Source organism: Triturus cristatus, chromosome 7 (genome assembly GCF_964204655.1).
Source record: "Triturus cristatus chromosome 7, aTriCri1.1, whole genome shotgun sequence".
NCBI classification, from domain to species: domain Eukaryota; kingdom Metazoa; phylum Chordata; class Amphibia; order Caudata; family Salamandridae; genus Triturus; species Triturus cristatus.
Window position 1 is genome coordinate 459517493 of NC_140590.1, and position 17187 is coordinate 459534679.

General features: G+C 44.7%; 1 long non-coding RNA gene across 1 annotated transcript in view; it reads right to left on the reverse strand.

The window, feature by feature from the left end:
* The window catches only part of LOC146809920 (uncharacterized), a 148236-nt gene extending 135741 nt beyond the window's left edge, over positions 1-12495 (reverse strand). The window contains exon 1 of the long non-coding RNA XR_014965597.1: positions 12356-12495. This is a non-coding gene — a long non-coding RNA (uncharacterized LOC146809920). The remainder of the gene's footprint in view (positions 1-12355) is intronic.
* Positions 12496-17187: the final 4692 nt, after the last annotated feature.

Consider the following 17187-nt stretch of genomic DNA (forward strand, 5'->3'; position numbering starts at 1 on the left):
GCTTTAGTGGCAGGAAACTGCCACTATAACGGTGATAATGGGCTCGATAATATGCCGTAGAGAATTCCAATAGAAGCCCATGTTCTCGTGCTAACATGGGCTTCTATTGGAATTCTCTACGGCATATTATCAAGCCCATTATCGCCGTTCCTTGATAATATGCCCCTTAGATTCTAGTAAAATTACATACTAACATTCTACTATGACTTACAATGGAATACTACACAGAGCACATGACTTTACAGCAATGAGCTCATAGTTTCATCCACGAATCTTGACACCGGTAGGGGTAAGACTTTCGCTTCCCACTCCCTATATTGTATAAACGTAAACTAACACTTCTTCCACAAGCATTTTATTTATTTACTCATTTGTATTGCGCAACGAATCATCCCCAGGGGGATCTCTCGGCGCATGAGAGAAGAACACCAAGAGGTGGAGGAAATGCTTAGAATAGCCAGGTCTTGAGTAGCTTTTTAAAACAGCAGAGATTAGTACAGGCACGGATCTCGTCTGGCAAGGAGTTCTATTGGGTGGGAGCCAGATACGAGAAAGCCCGGCCGCCCATCCTAGCCTTCCTCACTCTGCGGACACAGAGCAAATTTCGACTGCTGGATCTTAACAGTCGTGTAAGATAGTACAGTTCGAGCTTCTTTGTCAAATAGGCTGGGCCTAGCCCGTGGAGGAACTTATAGACTAAACATAGCAGTTTGAAGGTGGAGCTCTTTTTAATAGGAAGCCAGTGTAGTTGGTGCAGAAAGGGTACAGCGCCCAGAGCACATCACTTTATAGCAATGAGATCACAATTTAGGCTCACGGTTTAATCTCCGAGTCTTCACACCAGTAGGGATGAGTAGTTCGCCTCCCACTCCCTATATATGCATACTAACACTACTTACACACTTATACTACAGCGGCTAGTATCCTACACCGCCCAGAACCCTTCACTTTACAGCAATCAGCTTGGTTTCATCCCCAAGTCTTCACAGGTAGGCGTAACTACTTTGCTTCCCGCTTCCGGTATACTATCAACACACAGTAGCAGTCATTAGTTCGCTTCCCACTCCCTGTATGGTATAAACGCCTACTAACACTACTTGCACACGTATGCTACAAACACTAGACCACATCACTTTACAGCAATGACCTCATGGTTTAGACTTTCGGTTTCATACCCGAGTGTAGGTAATCAAGAACAAATTACAATAGTTCCTTGATTCTTTTAGCTTTCAAAAATTCTCTCTATAACTGTCTTTCTACTTTTCCATATAACTAGTTTTTTTAATATTCAAGTACACATCGAAGTCAGAAATGCAACGTATTCTATCAACACACTTTCTAGAACATTCTACAACACGTGGAGGTTAAATGTTCATACATTTCTTTAAACCTAACGATATTTTTTTGCAACATTTTCTCGAACATTTAACGGCACGTGCAGGTTAAAAGTTCATGATTGTTTTAAGTTCGAACAGTGCCTTCCAAATGCAAGTAGCAGGTGTGGTTTAGTTGAGCAAATGTTATCCTATAATATGTACTATAATTTGTACGTGCAAACTGCTTTTTCTTAACCAATCACAAACATACTTTTCCACAAAACGAATGTGCACCCTACTTTTAAAAAACAATGCTTTTCATCTCCCAATCAGGTACCGTTTTTTATGCGAAAAGAAACTAGTTCCCCATCTTTAAACATATCTCTTATTCTACGAAGGAACTGCATGAGCTACAGACATCTTTCCATACCTTGCAGCCATACCTTCAAAATGCTAGTATAGATTGTAGGACATAGCTATGTTTTCAGGTGCAAGAGGTATGCAGAACAGAGACGTATTGACTTAGACCTAGGTTTACAAAATGTGGACATTAAATGGTTTGGACAGAGAGGATTGAAGTGGCACCAATTGTTGCCTTTGGTTAAAACCTGTTTGCATCTCCAACACCCTGACCTCATGATTGTGCACTGTGGTGGAAACGACCTAGGCACATTGACTGGGGTAGATTTGGAAGTGCTTATGAAGGACACCTTTGGACAATTGATGTTACTTTTGCCTCAAACTGGCTTTGTATATTCCAATATATGCCAAAGACAGAAGTTGAAATGGTCTAAACAATTTTGTCCTCAGATTGAAAAATCGCAGAGACCCCACAATGGGGTCCATATACAACAACAACAAACGATTTGATGATATGGTGGATATATACAGAAGTGATGAAGTACACTTCATAGATCAGGGAAACCGAGTTCTCCTGAATAACTGGAAGCTGTGCATCCGCACTTATATGTAGCTCCAACTAATGAACACAAGGGCTCTTTTTAGAGCCACCCTATAACTTACAACTTAGGCTCCCTATTTTAGAGCCATATAACGCCAACTCCCGCACCCTCGCCAAAATGTATTCTCCACACAGCTGTGGCGCAGTGGCCAGACCATCTCACTTTGTAGCTCAGACCTCTCGCTTTGATCCCCAGCTCTACTCACCCATAGGGTGAGTAGTTTGCACTCTACAAATACCATATTGATTTACCTTCACACTCCCTATACAACACCACCTAAGCACCATACACAAGCTACAATGTTCTAAACAAAAGTTCATCCAAGTACCTATAACTACATGCTGACACTACTTGCACAGATGTGGCACAGCGGCCAGAGCACATGACTTCACAGCATATGACACACAGTTTGGGCTCACGCTTTAATCCCCGACTCCGGCAGCAGCTCAGCTTAGCAACATGAGACTCTAAACCATACCTCACATATATTCTGTACCCCAGGACTTTCATACCAGTACGGGTAAGTAGTTCGTCCTAGTAGTTATAAACACATCCGGACACTACTTCCACAACTGTAGTGCAGCGGCCATGGCACATGACTTCACAGCATTAGACACACAATTTGGGCTCACGCTTTAATCCCCGAGTCCCGCACCAGCTCACCTTACCCGCATCAGACTCTACCCAATACCTCACTTAATTTCAGTAGCTAAACACTTACACACAGGTAGGGGTAAATACTTCGCTTAGCACACCCTAAACATCCCACAGAGGGTACAGTGCTCCTACCCTCCTATTTCCAACTTTCCCCCCCCTTTTTTCACCTTGCTCACTTAAACGGAATCACAAAATGGCGGCCAACACTTCCTAGTTGCAACCGTTCGCACCACTCGCAGCCAATCAGCAACAAGCTCGTGCTCGTAACGTCTCAGCCAATCAGATGGCAGAATTCCCTAATATCGATATCTGTAAATTTCGATATTTCTCAAAAACTAATGAACGAATTTACACCAAATAAACAAAAGCGTGCTTTCTAGACCAAGACCCTTCTCCCTGACAAATTTGGGGTAATTCCCTTCACCCGTTCGACTAGGTCATAACTATAACTACCTACCGACTATTTATATATATTTCTTTGCGGGCTCCCAGCCCGTACACTGCTTTCATTTGTCTGTTTCAGTGTCCTTCAGAAATCCTTGCTTGCTAGTGGCCAATCCTTCCTCTTGTCCCTCCTTTTTGTCTTTTGTTTCTTCCCACTTGGAGCATTGACCTAGTAAGGTATCCTTATGCTTTTGGGGGGCTATTTTTTTGTTGTTGGACTGTTTGCCTGTATTCATGTTCAGCGCCCATACCTACTTGCATTTTAATGCAGCATACCTCCCTCCCAACTCCTTCCTTGTTGCTCGTCACACAAATGTTCCTGTGTTTCACTTGATTAGCGTGGTGCCACTTCACAGATGTCGTGCTTCGGTTTTGGGCAGTGGTCTGCTTATTGATTTATGCAGAACATGGCAGACGCTTCAGCCGTCCCACCACCCCATAAAGATTTTAGAAAGTTGACAAAATTAAACCTACTTTTTAGGACAAGCCTACAGCACGCATGCACTGATTGCAAGACCTGCTGTAATCAAAAAAATTAAATTTTTCCTGCCTGCTGCTTCCCATTGGTAGACTCCAGAGCTGCTCTTCTTTGCTGACTCCTAATTGGATCGTGCAGCCGATAGGTTACTTCATCTGCAGGCTGAAGAGCACCGGCCACGTACAATTTCTTTATGCTTTATGGGCTTATCTGTTGGTCGGGAGAACTCTTTTTCTCATGCTACCCTTCCCTGCACTACAAGCCCAGCTTCTTATCAGCACGCACTCTATAAACACTCTCCCGCCCCCATATCTACATGGGCAAAGCCTTCTTTGTAACCTCTCTATGCCATCCATTATTAACCTGCCCTCCAGCATGCTTAAACTATGAATGCTCAGGTGCCGTGCTTGATGTTTCAGCATGGCACCCAGTTTTATGTTTTATTACCTTAATCTGGCGTGTCGCCAATCATGCCATCGTCAACCGGTAAATGCATTTTTTCCTTCACTCTGTATCAGGATTTAGAAACATCGTAAATTCAAATGAGGGACACTTTTGGAGGGCCCTGAGGCAACGTTCATTAGAGGTAAGACCAAAGGGCACGCCATCTGCATGACCCTTTTTGATACTCGCCTCAGTATTAAACTTTCAACACAATTCACTGCGGCTATTTTATCTGCCGCCATTTAAATAGTGATTTATGTTTAGCTATATAGTTAGCAACTGGCCTAAACAACAGAAACTACGCACTATGTTTTGGAAGGGGTGTCTGCCTCCCCCCTTGCACACTCTAACTGCATGTTCTGCGCAAAAGACACACAATTGATGGACGGAATGCAGAACAAATCAAAACATTCACCCCCAGTCAAGAGATCTGGGTTAAATCCATCATTCTTTTGCTCACCATGCCACCTCAGTTTATACCTGGCCATATGCGAATCAGTCTTGACCCTGTGCCTCATGGGAACAGTTCAGCCCGAACTGCCAAGCCAGGTCCTCCCTGGACCGGAAACAAGCATCCTAGGACCGGTCTAGGGGTTTCACCCCTCTTCAGGCAGGATAGCTTGATTCCAGTTGCACAGTGAGCCCAGGACCCACGTTTGGGCATACCTGGCGCACTTAGGGCGAGAAAGCAAAAGACACACAATTGATGGACGGAATGCAGAACAAATCAAAACATTCACCCCCAGTCAAGAGATCTGGGTTAAATCCATCATTCTTTTGCTCACCATGCCACCCCAGTTTAGACCTGGCCATATGCAATACAGTCTTGACCCTGTGCCTCATGGGAACAGTCCTGCCCGAACTGCCAAGCCAGGTCCTTCCTCGACCGGAAACAAGCATCCTAGGACCGGTTTAGGGGTTTCACCCCTCTTCAGCCAGGATAACTTGATTCCAGTGGCACAGTGAGCCCAGGACCCACGTCTGGGCATACCTGGCGCACTTAGGGCGAGAAAGCAAAAGACACACGATTGATGGACGGAATGCAGAACAAATCAAAACATTCACCCCCAGTCAAGAGATCTGGGTTAAATCCATCATTCTTTTGCTCACCATGCCACCCCAGTTTAGACCTGGCCATTTGCAAATCAGTCTGACCCTGTGCCTCATGGGAACAGTCCAGCCCGAACTGCCAAGCCAGGTCCTCCCTGGATTAGAAACAAGCATCCTAGGAACTGTTTTGGGGTTTCCCCCTCTTCAGCCAGGATAGCTTGATTCTAGTGGCACAGTGAGCTCAGGACCCACGTCTGGGCATACCTGGCGCACTTAAAGCGAGAAAGCAAAAGACACACTAATGATGGACGGAATGCAGAACAAGTCAAAACATTCACCCCCAGTCAAGAGATCTGTGTTAAATCTATCCTTCTTTTGCACACCATGCCACCCCAGTTTAGACCTGGCCATATGCAAATCAGTCTTGACCCTTTGCCTCATGGGAACAGTCCAGCCCGAACTGCCAAGCCAGGTCCTCCCTGGACCGGAAACAAGCATCCTAGGAATGGTTTTGGGGTTTCACCCCTTTTCAGCCAGTATAGCTTGATTCCAGTGGCACAGTGAGCCCAGGACCCACGTCTGGGCATACCTGGCTCACTTAGGGTGAGAAAGCAAAAGACACACAATCGATGGACGGAATGCAGAACAAATCAAAACATTCACCCCCAGTCAAGAGATCTAGGTTAAATCCATCATTCCTTTGTTCACCATGCCACCCCAGTTTAGACCTGGCCATATGCAAATCAGTCTTGACCCTGTGCCTCATAAGAACAGTCCAGGCCGAACTGCCAAGCCAGGTCCTCTCTGGACCGGAAATAAGCATCCAAGGATCGGGGTTTCACCTCTCTTCAGCCAGGATAGCTTGATTCAAGTGGCACAGTGAGCCCAGGAGCCACATCTGCGGTACAAAAGAGGGTGGTGATGGACGGAGCATCAGAACCAATCAAACACTCACACCCAGTCAACAGATCTGGGTTTGATCCATCTCCGTTCTTTAGCCCACTCTGCCACCCCAGTTCAGACATGGCCATATGCAAATCAGTCTGACCCTGTGCCTCATGGGAACAGTCCAGCCCGAACTGCCAAGCCATGTCTTCCCTGGACCAGAAACAAGCTTCCTAGGACCGGTTTCTGGCATTTCAGCCGTCTTCAGCCAGGCTTGCTTGAATCCAGTGGCAAAGTGAGCAAGGGACTCAACGTCTGAGCATACCCTGCCAACTTACGGCGAACAAAGCGGTACAAAAGAGGAACTGGGGTGGCAGAGTGGGCTAAAGAACGGTGATGGATCAAACCAAGATCTGTTGACTGGGTGTGAGTGTTTGATTGGTTCAGATGCTCCGTCCATCACCACCCCCTTTTGTACCGCTTTGTTCGCCATAAGTTGGCCCTAGTATATTTGTTGATTTTATTTCTGTTAGTGCCTTAGAAGCACATGTCCTTTGAAAATACAGCTCTTCAATCTGTCAGCCACATAATATATGGCCCAGCAGAGAAAACAGATCAAATAATATCCGGCCCAGGCGAGCAGAAAGAACCAAGCCCTGTGATGCTCCTAGTGACTGTGCAGCTAAAAGACATAAACCATGCTTATGTACGCCCTTCCACGTAGCAACCATTCCAATCTCTCAATGTTTAAAATGTTTGTAACCAGACAGAAGTTGCCTGTCCTGTGCAGAATTCTAGACATGCATATGATACATGCTTGCCTTTATGTATCCATTAGCGGCTGCTACCGTTCGGGGGATGGGGGCGCGGGGGTTCAGGGGTCGAGGAGACTTACCTGTGTTGGCCCGCCGCTGCATCTCCTCCATCTTTTTACTTCTTCCAGTCTCCAGTCGCAGCTGCTAGCAGGAAGCTACAGGGGTCCTAGACTTCCGTTGTGACTGGTCTGAGCGCCATGGTCAGGGACTGGGAGGCTTTGCACGTTCCTCATCAAGCTGTGTAATGCAGCCTGGTGGGGAAGATGCAAAGTGTGCATGACTGTTTGGCCGGCCCCAGAGAGCCGGCCAAACAGTCATGTGCACTTAGGGAGTGAAAATCACTCCTACTCCTGCTCTTGCCAGCCCCGCCCCTGACTCCAATAGGACAAATAAAATGATAATAACAATATGTTATTATCATTGTATTTTTCCTTTTAAGCAATGGGGAGACGCTCCTCCAGCATTGCTGAGGAGCCGCCACTGTATGTATCACACAGCGACTGAAAAGGCTTGTCTATTCATGGGCTGTCTTTCTGCATCTGTCCTGATGTCGTAAATTTGAAGTTGCTTGTGAGCGCTGCCCTTGGCTCCGATGAAATCGGTTTGCAGGGCTCAGTAGTTGTGAGATGGACCTCCGAAAGGCACCTGGAAGATGATCCAGGGCCAGCTGTATTTTTATGTCTGGCTTGCTGGGTCTCATGTTTCTCTCTGGTGTAATTCTCTACTATCACTTATCAAGGCAAGAGGGGTATTAAGAGTAGCTTAATCATTTGTGTTTAATCGGTGATAGAGAAAGCAACTTAACAAATGTGTCAATGTCAATTTCAATATATTGTTTAGTTACTACAAACCATAACAATTTACATACAAAACACTGTGGAGTAACATCCATCCATATACAACCGTTGCTAAGAAAATCCATATATACTCTGCCATTAAAAATATTTGTAAAACTCAGAGTCCACTCGATGACGTGACGAAAGAGTGAGTAGGGATAGTTTTAGTAAAGCCTTTTGAGTTTAAAGAGCTGGAACGAGAGAACGGGTTAAAAACCGAGTGCTAAGTGGTTAAAGTGTGTGGTGCAAAATGTTAACATAGTTTACAGAGGGTACCAAGTTATGTCTGAGTGCTCTTGGGTTATTGGAGTGCTGGGCAATCCAAGTTAGAGTGAACCCTTCACCTCCCCCGTCCCCATGCCGACAAGGGCCCCTTGAGCTAAAGTGCTTGTATTGGGTCGGGGCAAGGGAGGAGTGCCTCGCTTGGTACATATGGTTACTTTTCTCAGGGCCGTCTCCTGAGAGCAGCAACTAAGAACGACAGGCTTATAAAAACCAACAGTCACATCCCATTTTACTCCCCCTATGATGGGGACAAAGTGCTTCATACAATTCATTGACTGAGAACCCCTTGCCAATTCGAGTTCCCATTTCAGGGTTTCGATATGTAGTAGTCCATTATTAGTCATTGAGTGAAAATGACTGACAAATGTGCCTCATATAATAAATGGACTGAGAACCCTTTCTCCTGACAGTTTCCCATTTAAGGGTTTCTGCATGTAGTAGTCCGTTATAAGCTTTTGGGCAAAGGTGATAGGCTGGGGGTCAATGGTTAGGTGTCAAAATTGAACCATTAGTTCCTTAACCTATTTTCGCACCTCGATAGAGTTCTTAAGTCGGTTTGGGAAAAGCATAGCGATGCGGCCTACAGGCAAGGGTGAACCGCCTGCGTCAGATATATTGGTTTCAGCAGGGAGCTCCTGTTTGCGTCAAGAGTGGGACAGCAACACACGAGGTGCAACCATCATTCACACTTGAAGATGCATAGTCTGCCCGCCCTCTCCTTTCCCAGATGGGCACATGCCGGGTTGAAGTCAGCTACTGGTAGACCTAGCAAGGGCATGTACAAAACGTCTCTGTACACCCATTTATTGATGTCCTCTGATCGATATGGTTGTGGTTTCCCTACCGATAGGAGGTGTTTAAGAGGAGCAAGATGCCAGAGGACTTTAGAGAAGAAGTGTGCAGCTGAAACAAAGTTATTTGAAACTACATGTTAACTGTTAAAAGGCCGTAAAGGGGATGGTGTCAAATTTTAGTGCTGTTGCTTCAATTTGGAGAGAGGCGATTGATTTTTGTAGTTGCCTGTGCCGCAGATTCCCTGGGCTCTCAAATGTTTCTTTGAGACAGGCCTTAAGTGGGTTGCCTGGCACTTAGAGGACCTGAATGTATTATTTCAAAGTGTCGGACTCACAAGTTAGCATTTGACTTGACAAGCCAAATTCCAAAGGGAGTCTAGACCTGCGGAGGAATCTAAGCAATTGAAATGCTTTCCTGTAGCCTGTACACCATGCTTGCTCTAGAATGGGAGCACAGACCTCAGGAAGAACCTGCTGCAGTGCAGGGAGGAGGGACACCCTCATGACCCTGAGAATAGGTGCAGCAGATGCACTTTTTAGTTTCTTGTTACGACTGTATGTGATGGCTGCGGCTTTCTTTTTCAGGGAGGCTATGTGGGTCGTGGGTTTGGAGGTCTCTGTAAACCAAACCACCAGATAATTGTACTTTGCTGCTGTTTTAATAATCGTAGTCCCCATGCGCCATGTAAGAAGTTTCTTGTTATTATAATGGGTGAAAATCAGAACTTTGGTCTTGTCTTGATTGATTTGAGATAATTTATTTCGCTGTATGCATGGAGACTGCTCAGGACTTGCTGTGTGCCATATTTTGGTGTGGTTCATTACAACCATGTTGTCTGCATATTGCAGGATGTGTAAGTTCGACTGGCCTAGTCGTGTGGGTACCAGACATACTCTCCAGGGTTTTGCCCAGGTCAGCTGTGTATAGATTGAAGGGAAGGGGTGCAGTGTGACGCACATCTGGTTGTGAGTGTAGCATAAGCCCTGTCTTTTTTCTCCATAAAGTTAGTGATTTACCTCCTCCAAAATGCTCCTTACCCACCAAAGACCTCCACATGACATAGATGACTGAGGTAGGGGCATTTAATTCTGTTTCTACCATAGTCATGTAACCTCTCCGGCAGGCATTGTATTTTCATCACGCACTAGGAGACACCATTCGTCATATGTATCTCCCCCAGAGCCTCCTGAAAAAATATATAGCCTTTGGACTTTTCAGTTGGACCATTACAGTGTCTGAATATCCCTACTCTGGACCTTAAAACCACAACCAATGAATCCACACTTAAAGTGGTTATTAATTCTCTCTCATTTCATCTAAAAAAAAAAAAACACCTTCCATACAATGAACTAAATACCGTTAATAAATTCATTTTAATTTGCCTGACAAAGACTTGATGTGGGAATAATTCTTTCAGCATGTTTAGCATTTTCTCCTGTGATATATAGAATCACACACGGAAACAGTGATTTCAAGAATGTAGGCGAAGGTAACAAATCCATACTCATCAGAAGTGTCTTGCAGGAAATAACTAGTATTTATTACTCATTAGACACTTGGGTGCCGATTCCGATCCTGGAAAAACCGGGTACGAACCGTCGGTCGGAGTATTTTCTCCGTCCGACTCGTACCCGGGAAAAAAACATTACAAACATGCAAGTACGAGTGTACCCCCACCCCCGAATGTACGGTGCGGACCCCCACCCCCGAATGTACGGTGCGGACCCCCACCCCACTCCCCGAATGTACGGTGCGGACCCCCACCCCCCGAATGTACGGAGCGTACCCCCACCCCCGTATGTACGGCGCGGACCCCCAGCAGAAAGGAGGAGGAGAAGAGAGCATCAGTAGGAAGAGAATTATTAAAACACCATCGAGAGGATTTCAGAGGTGGAGGGAGCAGGTCAAGGTCTGTAACAATTAAGGGTGGGCGTAGTGGGCGTAGTGGGGCTACGTGAAGCAGCACGTAGTGTGCCCAAATCTACGCACACTACGCGCTCCGCGTAGCCCCACTACGCACCACCCGCCTCCCGCCCGCCCTCCTTTTAAAACATAACCTGAATCTATAATAAATAAAAGTAAAGACACTTACCTGAAGCGCAGCGTCTCCGGGGCTCCCTCTTCCTGGTTTCCAACTTCTTGCGAGAAATGCGAATGCGCGGACGCCCGGGCATGCGCATTTGTCAGAAGAAGCTGGAATCCAGGAAGAGGGAGCCCCGGAGACGCCGCGCTTCAGGTAAGTGTCTCTACTTTTATTTATTTTACATTCAGGGTATGTTTTAAAAGGAGGGCGGGCGGGAGGCGGGTGGTGGGCGGCAGGCAGCTACGCTTCGCCCTGGCGTATGCGTAGCGCTGCCTGCTTTGCCTACTTCGAAAACTGCGAAGCAGGCAGCGCTACGTACACTACGTGGGCGAAGCGTAGTGTCACGCCCAGGGTTAGTAACAATAGGGGCATGGCCAGAGATAACTATAGGTTCAATAGAGGACGAAAGAAGATTTTGAGACAAGGACTGAGAAAGAAAGATATAGTCTACACGAGAGAGTGTTGCATGAGGAGAAGAGAAAAAAGAATAATCAAGAGTGTCAGGGTCCGAAAGTCTCCAAGAGTCAATAAGATGAGACTGAGAGACAGCATCAAGTAATTGTTTATGAAATTTGTGTGGAATGAAACGGACTGTGGACTTGCGGTCAAGAAATGGGACTACAATTTGGTTGCAATCACCCCCTAAAACAAATAGATTATCACGAAACTGAATACATTTTTGAGTAATCATCGGCCTAAAAGAAGAGTCAGGCAAAGTAGGACCATAAACATTAAAAACAGTTAATTGAACAGAGTTAATTGATAGTTTGGCAAGTATCCATCTACCTTCCGCATCATTTTCTTGTAAAATAACTTTGCATTTCAATTTCTTATGACAGAGGATAACAACGCCATTTTTTTTATTATTAGAAGGAGAGAATAAAACCGTACCCACCCAGCCTCTTTTCAATTTAAGTCATTCAGTATCTGTGAGATGCGTTTCTTGTAAAAGGACTATATCTGGGTTATAGGAGGCAAGGTGGGAAAGGATTCTCTGTCTTTTAATAGGATTGATAAAAACTTTTACATTCCAGGAGATAACTCTGAAAGTAAAATCATAAAAAATGTAACAGAAATACAATCCATAACGATAAGAAAGAAAGAAAAAATATCAATGAATAAAGTGAAAAGAGGATAGAGATAGAATGAAAGCTCATACCATACCAGACCAAATTTTAATAAATGAAAGAAGAGCAAATGCAGAATCCAGAAGAATAGTGAGGAGGGGGGATAGGAAAGAATGAAGGGAATAGAGAGCTACAATGAGAGACAGTACAAATCCAAAGGACGACTGAAAAAACATACCTGGGGAAATAAGGACAACATAAGGAAGATGGGGCAATGGCGACGAGCGGAAGACGAAACGCCCGAACCAGGAAGCCCGGTCACACCAGAGCGACAGAGAAGGGAATACAAACAGACCAAATAACTGTAAAGCTAACACGCTGGACCTGTGAAAATATAATAGGAGAACAAGAAAATGTCAAAAAAGAAAAATTAATAAAGAGTGAAGAGAAGAAACAGATCAGACACAAATATAGAATTAAACATAAAAGATAAAAATGTCGATTAAAAGGGCAGTGAGGAGAAAGAAAGATCAGCAAAGAGAGGTAAAGTAAAGAGAGGAGGAAGAGCGCATGAAGTAAAATGGAAGAAAAACATAAGAGATGAAGTAAAACAGTAAAATGGATAGAAAGCAGACTGAAAAATAACTATTAATTCGATAACAAAATAGAATATAAACATGTGGGATAAGACAAACGTTTCTAAAACATTTCTGAAACATAAGAAGTGCATGGATTAATAACAAGGCAACAATGAAAGAGCAAGAGAAATGGAATTCAACAAATCAGCATTCAACAAGTCAGCCCGTGGAAGGAGTAGCGGTGTCCATAGTAGTTGAAGCATGAGCATGGATAAACTTTTTCAGTTCTGCAGGATCGACAAATGACTGAGTATGGTTTTGGAAAGTAACCTTGAAGATGCAAGGGTGAAAGAGGCCATATCGAGCTCCCATTGAACGGAGAGATGGACGAAGGTTAAGAAATTCCTTCCGTCTACTGGCAGTAACATTAGAAACATCTTGAGAGAGATATACTCTTTGACCTAGCCAAGTAATTTGACCTTTGGCTCTGGCAGCGGACAGAACGGAGAGCAGGTCAGTATATTTAAGAAAAAGGATGATAACTCCACGAGGTCTGACCGGGGATGAAGAGATTAAAGGGCGTGGACCAAATCTGTGGGCTCTCTGAATGTTGAGTGATGTTGAAGAAGGCATGTCCAGCAATTTCGGCAAGAAAGATGAGAAAAAGGTGACGGGGTCCTCTCCTTCCAAAGATTCCGGCAAACCATAGACGCGTAGGATGTTCCGTCTATTACGATTTTCCAAATCCTCTGTGTGTTGCTGAAGCCTCCGAACTTCCCCCTCTAGCAAGGAGAGTCTATGTGAATCATTCTGGACCATTGAAAGATGTTGTTCCACTGCAGTAACTCTATTCTCCATGGATGACCATTTATCCTCTAGAAATTGCATTTTGTTATTTGTTTCTTCCACAAATGGATGCAAGGCGCGAATCTCTTCCAGCAACAGTTCCATGGAAATAGCAGAAGATGACTGAACAGAATATGAGAGGTCTTGCTTAAGACGTTTTGAAGTGGACGTTGGTGGAGAGGTTTTATTTGGCATAGACTGTGCCAATGGAGCGCGAGCAGAAGGAACATTAGCCATATCTGCAGAGGACGAAGGAGCAGTTGCTGTAGATGACAAAGAAGGCACAGGTAGTGTGGACGAGGAGGCCTTGGGGACAAAGATACATTTTGGTTTGCGTAGCCTACCCATAAACCAGTGACAGCAGAAGATGCCACTTGAAGAAGCGACCAAATCAGTGGACACTAGGATAGTGTTACACTTCCAAAATGAAACAGCATACCAGAGTAACACAAACGCATTAAAGATGCACGCGTAGTGAGTTGACGGTAAGACAGAAGTTCATAGTTGGAGCTTGCGACAATCAATAAGAAGGGCTATAATGAAAAACATTCCAGAAGGAGACTTGCGAAGATGAAAAACAGGAAGATTCCATATCCAAAGCCCATACGTAGAGATATAATATATTCCTAGGAGAAAGTATTTCGATACATATTCGTAGGAGTGCCAATTGAGAGCACACGCTGATGTTTGGGGCTACACAGGGAGCACATATGCTGAGGAAGCTGACTGTGAGAAAACAGCACTCAAATATGGAGAAAAGTCAGATAAAATCCAGAAGCTCCCAGCAGAAAAACATGCCAGCGATAAGAAGACGACCCATTACCTGAAAAAACAAGGGAAAGTCTGTCCTACTTTGACCAAACTCCGTGAGGAAGTTCAGGCGCGGCACAACAGCACACAAAATGGCGGCCGCATCCCTGAGGAGGAGTTGCTGATGACGGAAACGGCATTTAGCGCGATCCAAATTCGAGCGTAAAAGCCTTCCCCACGTTCACTGCATTTTCCGATTGCGGTAATTATAAACACTGCATTGAAATGGTGCGAAATAGCGCGAATGCAGCCCTTGAAATGCTCCGGTGCGTCGGAAACCGGGACTCAGGCGGCCATCTTGAACCGGCGCCGAGACCACGCCCCAGGAATATGCAACTCTATTACTGTGATATCAGGTCACTGCTGTTGTGTAGAGGTGGACGGTTAAATGAGGATTCCGAAACAGGTTACTGTGTTAAAATGACTACCCGGTCCTGCGGAAGTGTAGTCTTATTTACGTTGAAGAACGGATCGTCATAAAACCAGAAAACACTGGGCACATTTAACACACATTCTTGTCCTCAGCTCCGTGCACGCATGGTAGGCCACAACTCTGCATACATCAGGTTGATTTAATGTATCCAAATGTATTTAAATGTATACATCCAACCTAACTGCAGTAAAGCCCAGTTTTCTTGAAGAAAAGGCCAAATTTAAGAAGCAATACTTCAGGATATAAATACCTGATAAACTGTTGTGAAGCTCAAAAACGTCGGGTTTATTCATCACAGATTCCCCCTCAGAGCTCTATACATGCGTCATAAATTGCAAATCTTCATCTGTTATAAAATACAGACATGCCTACCAGGTTTGGCATCATTAAGGAAATGTTTGTGCCTCGATGCAAAACTCAACGAGTGGAAGCAGCGCACTTCAAAGCACCCGCCGCCGCGGAAACAGTCATGAAGCTAGAGGGCGCTTGCCGTGTTCTCATATAAGCTCCGTGCGTTTAAAACAGGCTGCAGCCTCGCGCTTCACAGGCCGCAATTAGGCATCCGCCGTAATGAGACTTTCGCAAGCGACAGCCGGGATATGTTTACCAGAAAAGATTCCTTGTTGATTCCGCTGCCTGCAACCGAGGTTGGAAGCGGTTTAGGCTCGTGAGAGGGTTAGTTGTCGCCGTCTGGTGCTCCTCACTGCACGGAGCTCTGGACATAAGCGGCCATCTTGTCGCGTGGCCAGACCACGCCCTCAAATTGTGACATTTTTAATTACACGATAACTGAACTTAAGTCAAATATTCTAATGAAGTATCCTGCAACATTTAACCACCTACAAAGCCCCACTCCCATCCTGCTACCATCAATGGCCCTCGGGGTCACCACAGACCACACCGTGCGGCCCCTCGTAATATGCTTGAGAGTATCTATGACCTAAATGAACCAGGCTGAAAATGCTCATCACAACATAGAAACTACTATGGGTTTACCTGTCCCTTTCGTCCACTCAAACTAAAACAAGTGGTAAGGTCAATAATCAGAAGTGAAAGAGTTAAATAGACGAAGTGAAGAGAGAGAACTGCAATTTGGAAAGATAATGGCTCGCATTATGGTCCAAACGAACAAAAACCAATGTAAAATATGCAGAATAGGTCACTATATGCTGTCGAAAGAGAAAAATTGCCTCCATCAAGTATATAAGCGAGGCATCAATTCAAACAAAGGAAATCTTTCAGTTTTAAAGGGGGCGACCAACCCTAGCGTGATTTAAATGACCCCATCACAGCCCAGCCCCATTGAGAGGCGTTCCTATTTTTCAAAATAAAAATCACAAAAATGTGTGAACATATGGTGGTGTCATCCTTCCTGATCAGCAAAACCACTTTGACTGATATTAGAGAAGAGCTGCTTCCCACCCTGAACAAAGGCGAGCAATCCACCCTCGGGCTTCTGGAGCTCTCGGAGCCATACTATGCACAGGATCACACTATACAATAGACTAAAAGGATGAGCAGGAGCTGCCGATTCTGTCCTATAATGGATCCATTCCTTCCTCACCAATAGTAGCCAACAGTTCCAGATTGGTTCTCTAGTACCATCCACTCACACAGTGGCAAGTGGCATGCAATATGGCTCCTTCCTCTCGTCGTCAGATTTGTTCAGCATGTGCATGCCAAAGACCATAGACATCTGCACTGAGAGCCATCTAATACAGAACATTTTGGCACAAATGAATTAGGTCATAGCTTGGAGCAGGTAATAGGAAATGTTATTGTTAAGTTCCGACATCCTACAGCCAACACCACCACTTAAGTGGCAGCATTAGACTTAAGAAGTAATTCACCTTCCAGTTTGTTAGCAAGTCTGAAAACTGACATATTAAAAAGCAGAAAGGCCTCTGTCAATCACTAAGCAACTGAACATTACTGCCCTAGTGTTTGCCCTCGCCACAAGGTAAATCTAGGAAAAACTGTAAATACAAGATTAAAAACCTGAATGATCACAAAGTACACATAGGTGACCATCATAGCATAACACAAACGCATTGTCAACTAGAAAGAAACTTCGGTATGAATAAGAACTAAAGGTGCGGCTTTTGATAGAGTAAAATCAGTCCATAAACATTCTGTGCCCTCTGAATTTTAACAAGAGTCTTGATGGATAAGTGGGTACCAAGGACTGATTCGATCACCATCAGTTGTGGGAAACGAACCTTCTGAGGGCCGCAAAGCAAAAATTATGAGCTTTTAAGCTCTACCTCTAATACTAAAATTATTTTATAAGTTACCTTCACCTTTCCTCTTAGAGGAATACCTAACGAGCAGAAGTGATACTGAAAATGGATTTCAGAATGCCACCATCCTGACACTCCCCATTTATAAATTCACTCAACACTA